General features: G+C 46.2%; 1 long non-coding RNA gene across 1 annotated transcript; it reads right to left on the bottom strand.

Moving 5' to 3' along the window:
* Positions 1-5,483: 5,483 nt before the first annotated feature.
* Positions 5,484-8,061, bottom strand: LOC110340753. The gene is made up of 2 exons (XR_002382558.1): positions 7,628-8,061; positions 5,484-6,951 (listed from the first exon to the last, which is right to left on the bottom strand). It is a non-coding gene; the product is annotated as an uncharacterized LOC110340753 (long non-coding RNA).
* Positions 8,062-8,319: the final 258 nt, after the last annotated feature.

The following is an 8,319-nucleotide window of genomic DNA, read 5'->3' as shown; positions in this document are numbered from 1 at the left end:
TAAAAGCTAAAATTTGGCTGTGGAGATGTCTTGGTGGATAAGAGTGCCTGCTATATATGCATAAGGACCAGAGTTTGTATCCTCGGCACCCATGTAAAAGAGCAGGGCATGAGAAACTTACAAGTGGTCCACGTGTAGAGGATATGTACCTGTGACACACTCCACCACACACATCTATATCACACCACTCCCCAGGGAGGCTTGCTCACAGGCTATTGTAAAAGAGGGGTCAGAAAGACTGAAGAGCCAGAGGTCAGAGGGGGCTGGGGTGCAGCGATGTCCTCTGAGTATGATTTGGCAGCCGTGCTCATGAACTCAGTGGCTGTGTGTGGCAGTCTGTACAAGACTGAGCCTGTCAACATTCCGTCTCGGAGCAGGGGCCAGATCACTAATCCCAAGCCCTAGGTGGACGGCTTCTCAAGGAGGAGTTGTTGTACACAGAGATGTGATGCTTCCTGGTTAACCTTCTCAGAAGATTCTTTTGGCAACAACCTGGGGTGAGGACAGTTACTAAAGAGAGAAGGAAAAATGCAGAGAGGGTCAATGAGAGTACTTTTTCTAAGCCTCCATGATAGACTTTGATCTGTTGCTTGTTGTTATGTTGAGATTAGATAGCCTTGGCTGGCCTGGAACTCACTGTGTAGACTAGTTTAAAACTTAAGGCACTTCGACCTCTGCCTGGAAAGTGCTGGGGCTATAGTGTGAGTCACCACACTCGGCTTCATGGTACATGCCTCTTCATCCAGCCTGTTTGAACACCATCTCCTACCTCTTATGCTAAAAATCATCTTCATCAGTTTCCTCCCCCATCCCTGACACGGGGCATTCTCCCCCCTTGCTACCCTTCCTCAAGTCACATAAGAATGTCATTCTTTCTCAATAGAAAGCAAGGATGGTGAGGGCATGTCTTGAATATTATACATCTCTGATGCCCACCACTTTACAGAGCCTCCAAGGAAAGAGGGGGAAATCCTCATATAGTGACAGCCAAGGAAACAGAAGACGGGAGAAGGTGTCTGTCACAGGCTGTGGGCTGTGAGCTCCCTAGCACAACCTCAAGAACCAAGCTGCGGTGACCAAGGGTTGGGAAAAATTAAGTTGTGGTCAAAGCGGCAAAAACCAAGGCAAACCAAAGTGATGCCAGAATCATAGCGGTGATGCCAATGTTAATAGCCACTGGGCTGGTGACAGATGAGACTGAAAATCCATATTCGGAAAAAAACGGAACTGCCAGCGTGGTGCGTGTGGCAGGTCAGGGTGAGAGGCTTGGAAGATGGACTGTGAACAAGAAAGGCAGCAAAGGGACCATTGTCAGGGGAAGGGAGGCTCAGGCCAGATCTGGTTATCTAAAGGTGAGGCAAGTCAAGGCAGAGATGGGAGCCAGTGTTTTCTTATGCTTTCCATGATGCTGGATATTGAAACTAGTGCCTCACACTCGTTAGGCAAGTGTTCCACCACTGAGCAACATCCCCTGCCCTCATCTTTGTTTTTGACCTGTTTTTTTATCAGAGATTTCTATCCCTCCGGAGCCAGTCTGAGACGCTAACACAAATAATGTTTTCAATACAACTGCTCCAGTCGGCAGAGCAGTGTGCGCGTGCGTCGGAACGTGGGCTGGCGGCACACTTCTCCATGAGATGAACACCGTTATGTGCATTTGGGAGGCAGAGACAGGTAGATCTCTATGAGTTCAAGGCCAGGTTGGTCTACAGAGAATTCTAGGACAGCCAGGACTGTACAGAGAAACCCTGTCTAGAACCACCACCACCCAACCCCCCAAAAAAGAAAGAAAAATGTAATATGTTAATGATAGTTTCATTCGCGCATTTTTTTTGTATTTTAATCATATTCATCCCACCCCCTTCCAAATTTATGGCCCTTTGAACATAATCTACTAGGTCTAATTTGTGCTGCCCTTGTCCTTATGGCTCCATCTACTGGAGTGTGGTCCACCTGCCTGGGGCCACACCCTTAAAGAAAACCCATCCTTCTGCAGAGGTCATAAACAGCCCTAGCTCCTCAGCTAGGGGTGGGGATTCAGGAGCCCCTCCCCACACCAGCTGAACTGTTTACTGGCTTGCTCATGTGCTAACATCCACAGCTGCTGAGACTGTGAGTGCCACTGTCCTGTCCTTCCCAGAAGACACTGTTTTACTCTGGGCCTTGACCTCTGGCTCTTCCAGTCTTTCTGGCCCTTTTGCTGGATAGCCCATAGGCCTTGTGGGGAAACGGTGTGACAGATGTCTGTGGACGCCTACTCTCTGCACTTTGGTCACTTAGGAGCTATCTTAGAGGTTAAGAAAGTGTGCCAGTCTTGCAGAGGACCTGAGTTCTGTTCCCAGCACCCACACTCAGTATCCTAAGGCCACCGGCAACCCCAGTTCCAGAGGATCCAATGGCTCTCATCTCTGTGGACACCTGTACTCACATGTACATCCAAACACAAATATACACATAATTAAAAGAAAATAAATATGATCCAGGCTCGGTGGCCCATGCCTTTAATCCCAGCACTCAGAAGACAGAGGCTGGTAGATCTGAGTTGGAGGCCAGACTGGTCTACATAAAACAGGATCTTTTTCAAAAAAATTAATAATTAAATCTTTTAAAAAATTATTTTTCTTTCCTTTCTTCCTCCCTCCCTCACTCCTTCCTTCCCTCCTCCTCTTCTCTTCTTTGAGACAGGGTCTTCCTATGTATTGTAGACTGGCTTCACACTTATTAGGTAGCCCAGGCTGACCTCAAACTTTTTTTCTTTGCCTCTGCTTTGTAAGTGCAAGAACCAAATGCACCACCATCACTTCAATTTTTCCTTTATTTTTTGTACTGCTGTAGGCCAAACCTAGGCTTTGTGCCTTCTGAACACTTGATCTGAATCTCCAGCCTTTATTTTCACTGTAATTTTTTCTTTTAGGTCTAACTTGCATTGTGCCTAAGCTCAGAGCAGGGTACTACGTGCAACAACCTTTGGGGGCAACTGTGGAGCAATGGGACAATTAAGAAGTGAGGAAGCAGCTGGGTGGTGGTGGTGCACGCCTTTAATGCCAGCACTTGGGAGGCAGAGGCAGGTAGATCTCTGTGAGTTCGAGACCAGCCTGTTCTACAAGAGCTAGTTCCAGGACAGGCTCCAAAGCTACACAGGGAAACCATGTCTTGGAAAATAAAATAAAATAAAAACGAGGAAGCTGTACCTCTTTCTTCCTCTTCTTGCCTCAGTTTCCTCAAGGAATTTTTCAGTCTACACAGGGCACAGTGAGGATAATTTCCTGACAAAATGTTGAAACTGGCTTTTTCTTTCTGTGGAAATGTTATGCTTTATAGTCGTCACAAGTAGACAAAAACCGGCTGAAACATAGTTTTCAACAAGTTTCACTGAAAGATTTAATTCAAGAGAATAAAATGATAGTAGCAAGTGCAAATTTTCTATTGCTTCTAGGAGAGTATTTCTGAGAACACGGTTTATTTTCTTTGTTGCCAAGGTAACAGCACATCAGCCCAGGCAACTGTAGGCTCTCACTACATGAAAGTGCATTTATTACTGTTTGTATATAGACTTGTTTCTACCTGGTAGATCATGTGGCAAGGGCAGTAGCCCGAAATGTGTCTGGAGGCGACTGACAGGTGAGACATGTCACTATGTCATCCTGAAAACAGAGTATTTTCTAAAGCGAAAGAACACAGTGAGGCTGGAGGTGGACCTCAGTTTGTAGAGCATTTGCCCACCCTTCACAAGGCTCTGGCTTTAGTCACCCAAACTGCAAAAAAAAAAGCAGACATAGTGCTACACACCTGTGATCCCAGCTATACACATGTAATCCCAGATGCACACATGTGATCCCAGATGCACACATGTAATTCCAGATGCACACCTGTGATCCCAGCTATACACATGTAATTCCAGATGCACACATGTGATCCCAGATGCACACATGGGGTCCTAGATGCACTCATGTGGTCCTAGATGCACACATGTAATCCCAGATGCACTCATGTGGTCCCAGATGCACACATGTAATAGCAGCAATCGAAAGGAAGGAAGATCAGGAACTCAAGGTTATCCTTGGAACATAGCATGTCAGAGGCCAACCTTGGCTACATAGAAAAAAAATCCAGAGGAGTCCGAAGCCAGATATGATGACACCGCCTGTAATCTCAGCAATTTGGGAGGCAGAGGCAGGAGACCTTCAAGTCAAGACCAGCCAGGTGTACACAGAGTTTGGAGCCAGCCAGGACCACGTAATGAGACCACTGTCTCAAGAAAAACGGGGGCAATGGTCTTACACGAGAAGAATGAAGAATCTCTTAGAAGACTGACCAGTGTGAGGCAGGAAACAGTATTTGAGGAAGATGGCTGAAAGTGCAGCCCAGACAGTCAACACTCTCAAGGGAACAGACAGATGCGGTGTAGCTCAGGGAGGCGGCATGCCACAGAAGACGCAAACACGCCCTGGATACGGGACAGTCCTGGACTCCAGTCCCAGCACTGTTGTTTACTGCTGAGGCCAATTATTATCCTTGCTTAGCCGGCCTGTGGCAATGACACTCGCTTCAGGAGTTTGTGGGAATTAAGGGAGATGACGTACGAGAAGAACTCTCCCTGGCGCCCAGCACACAGCCATTTCCTCAGCAACGGTAGTCACAGTAAGGGCCAAGTAAGGAGCCTCTGTCAGAGAGACAAAGGGCACAGAGATGCCACCTGTGTCACCGTGAAGGCCGTCTGAGAGCTCTCTCCAAATATGACAAGCTGCCAAGCAGTGGGTGTGTTTAAAAGTTTTAGCTGTCTATGATGGTGTATGCATGTAGCCTTGGCTCTCTGGAGACCGAAATGGAAGTACCATAAGATCCAGGCCAGCCTGGGCTACATCGCAAAACTTTATCTTTAAAAAAAAAGTTTTGTATTTCCAATCTATCTCCAATGTATAACATTTTTAACCTTTCTCCAGATATGTTTGTCTCCTCAATGGAGGGAAGGTATGTACATACAAGAGTGAAGTCAGAGGACAAATCGCCAGAGATTCTCTCCTTCTACCCTGTGGGCCCGGCGCATCCAACTTGGACTGCTTGGCTTGGTGCCATTTCACCAGCCCAGTTTGGATTTGTTTTGCTTTGTTTTTTTTTTTTCTTTTTTTTTGTAACAACAGATGAAGGCTCACAGGGATACAGTCCGAGTGCTCAGGACTTCCTGTTCAAATGTCTGCCTTGGTAAACAATGTTTTCCAGGGCGGGAATTGCTCGCCCTGGCTGGGGAGGCTTGACCACCTATGGCAGAGCTGTTGTTAGGGAATGCGGACCCAGCCTGGATACTTGCAGAGGTCTCTTACAGCCTGCTTTACTCAGCTGCTTGCCCTGAACATTATACACCCTGGACCATCTTCTGGACACAGAAGTGAGGTGAAGAATGGACCGGATGGAAAGACACAGAGAGCAGTATTCTCTCTGAAACATCTCCAGTGTCCTCAGGAAAAACAAGGCACACATTCAACTTACTCTGTAGCTATTTATTGGAGCTCACTTTGTGGTAAATTCTGTGCATGTCTGTAGGAATTCAGAGACAAATCCGGCCTACCCCACAAACCCTGTGATGCATATATTACAACAGGAAGATGAACCAGAAAGTGGTACAGTCCAATGCCAAACGAAATGTCCTGCACACAGAACACAGAACGCACACCATTTTCTGTGAGTTCAGAGAAAGTGGTCCTTTCTTTTGGTCAGGTCCATAATCATGTATCCTTCATAATGCTTTGGACACACACCTCTCCTGAAGAGCGTCAGTCACATGCTCGCCTTTTGACTTGAGGCTTTGTTACAGTCAGACTTCAGGAACTGAAGAAGCCGGCACCTATTAGGTTTCAGCATGCAGGGGAAGGGCTATAGGAGCCTCCGCTTCCAAAGATGGGGAGATGGGCAGGCAGCCAAGTGAAGTGTTGCACTTGGGAAGGTGGGGCAGGAGAATCTGAAGTTCTGATCAATCGAGTCACCCAAGATGCTGCCACAAAATGAGGGTACAGGCGGCAACCACAAAGAAAGAAGTAGGCATAATTTCACTTGGCACATAATTCCAAGCTAAAACGTATTATTGGCATGTTTTTCATTTTGTAGTTGGCTGCTTCATTCCATACACAGCCTGCTGGCAACTCAACCCTTCATTCATAGCACATCCCCTTTGCCTCAATCACATCTTCTTCGTTCTCTGTAAGAATTTCTGAAGAAGAAACGCGTGAAGAATGGACTTTGAGTTGGGTATACACCTGTGTGTAGTGATGCACACCTGTGACTCTGGCAGTCAAGAGACAGGATGATCACAGAGATGTCAACATCATTGGGGTCCCCATAGTGAATTCCAAGCCAGCTGTGTCTCCATCCTGTCTCAAAACAAATTTTTTCAATATATCACCTTTTTTTTTCATCTTAATCGTCTGAGCCTTTTTGTCACCTCCATATAATCAATGTAAAAACTGGCATACAAAGGTGTAACTTGTCTGAGGTAACACAGTGAAGAAATCAAAGTCACATCTATCTGGACAAATGGTTTGTTTTTGAAACAGGGTCTTGAACTAAGTAGGCAGCTAATGCTGACATGAACTTCTCACTTACTTGCCTCCTCCTCCCTATCGGTAAGCCTCCACACCAGGGTTCATGCTTTTGGACACTGAGCCCGGGACTTGATGCATGCTAGAAAAGCAGCCAATCAACTGAACTGGCCTGGCATGTGGTTTTAAATACAATTTTTCCATTATGACCTTCCACACTCACGTTAGATGCTAATAGTCAAGATGGTAAGATTATAGTGTTAGCGGTATAGTGTTTGTGGTGACGACGGTGGTCGTGGTGATGATGGTATGGAGGAAGCGCAGAATTCTGGCTGCAGGGCCAATGGACTCACAGAATCGGTTCTCATGCTCTGAGGAGCAGATGCAAGACAATCTTCATAACCAGCATAAGAGGGACCTGTAACACACAGGAAAATGGAGCTGGCTTCTAGAGGAAGTTTCCTTCTGAATCTCAGGAGAGATGCTGATGGCAACACTGCCACCTCCAAGATGCCTGTTCAATGCCACAGTTCACTCTCAGCTGATCTGAAAGTCAACTGTTATCCTTCTGTTGTGCAAATGACTCTCTAGACACATTATCTATTGCCTCCCACTTAATTAGACATGGCCTTATGTACTCTTTTATTTATATTAGGTTTGGGGAGAGAGGTTAAATACAGAAACTTAAAATCATGAAAAAAATTTAACTCAGATACCTGTTCTGCACAGAAACAAAGAATTTCCCAAGTAACCCCCACAACACACATCATTCTCACTTTGACAAAGGTAGCCAAGTAAGGCCACTTTGCTTCCAGCTGGCGTATGTTCTTAAGGCGGGAGGGATGAAAGCATGTATATAAGCAATCCAGTCTTCCGAGACGGGGATAAAATGAGAAACAGATGGGCCCTGATTCCAAACCGGAAATGCTTTTTTTCTTTGGGAAACCAGTTGATTAGTGATTGTAATCTAAACCAAAAACCAGGAGACACATATAACTAACTTCACATCGCAACCCCCAAAGCACAGCTGGAAGCCAAGCGTCCCAAACAGCCTCTGGTTTGGAGAAGGGAGTGGAGCCCTTTGTCTCAATTACCTTGTTGTCTGGTGGAGGACTTAGTTCCAGGATGACTTGGAGAATTCCCGGTCCCTGATGACTCAGGCTTGATTGGAACTCCATGTATGACTGTCACACTCAATGCTGCCTGCAGAGTGACAAGCAAAGAGACCCACGAGTCCTTCATGGAGTAGGATGATGGTCTGGTCATGTATGGCAAGAACTTCTTTTGGCTTGTTTTGGTTTTCAGACTGGGTTTCACTGTTTTCCTGACTGTCCTGGAACTCTCTCTGTAGACCAGGCTGCCCTCAGACTCACAAGAGATTCACCTGCCTCTGTCTCCCAAGTACTGGGACTAAAGGCATGCACTTGGCTGAGGGCAAGTACTCTTATCACCACATTCCATCTTCAAGTTTCCAGGCCATTTGTTTCAAAACACAACCAACACCCTCCTCCTGTCCTAAGTCTCTTTCCTCAAATAACCCATTTCTTTCTTTCTTTCTTTTTTTTTATTTTTTGAGACAAGGTTTCTCTGTACTGTTTTGGAGGCTGTCCTGGAACTCACCCTGTAGACCAGGCTGGCCTCAAACTTACAGAGATACACCTGCCTCTGTCTCTGCCTCCCAGGTGCTGGGATTAAAGGCATGCGCTACCACTGCCCAGCCAAATTACCCATTTCTAAGAATGGCTTGATACTGGCTTTGACCTCTAGGCACATGACTTCACTCTTT

The sequence above is a fragment of the Mesocricetus auratus genome, unplaced genomic scaffold, assembly GCF_017639785.1.
Source record: "Mesocricetus auratus isolate SY011 unplaced genomic scaffold, BCM_Maur_2.0 Super-Scaffold_100022, whole genome shotgun sequence".
NCBI classification, from domain to species: Eukaryota; Metazoa; Chordata; class Mammalia; order Rodentia; family Cricetidae; genus Mesocricetus; species Mesocricetus auratus.
Note: the sequence above shows the minus strand (reverse complement) of the source record. Positions and strands in the feature narration are given on the sequence as shown.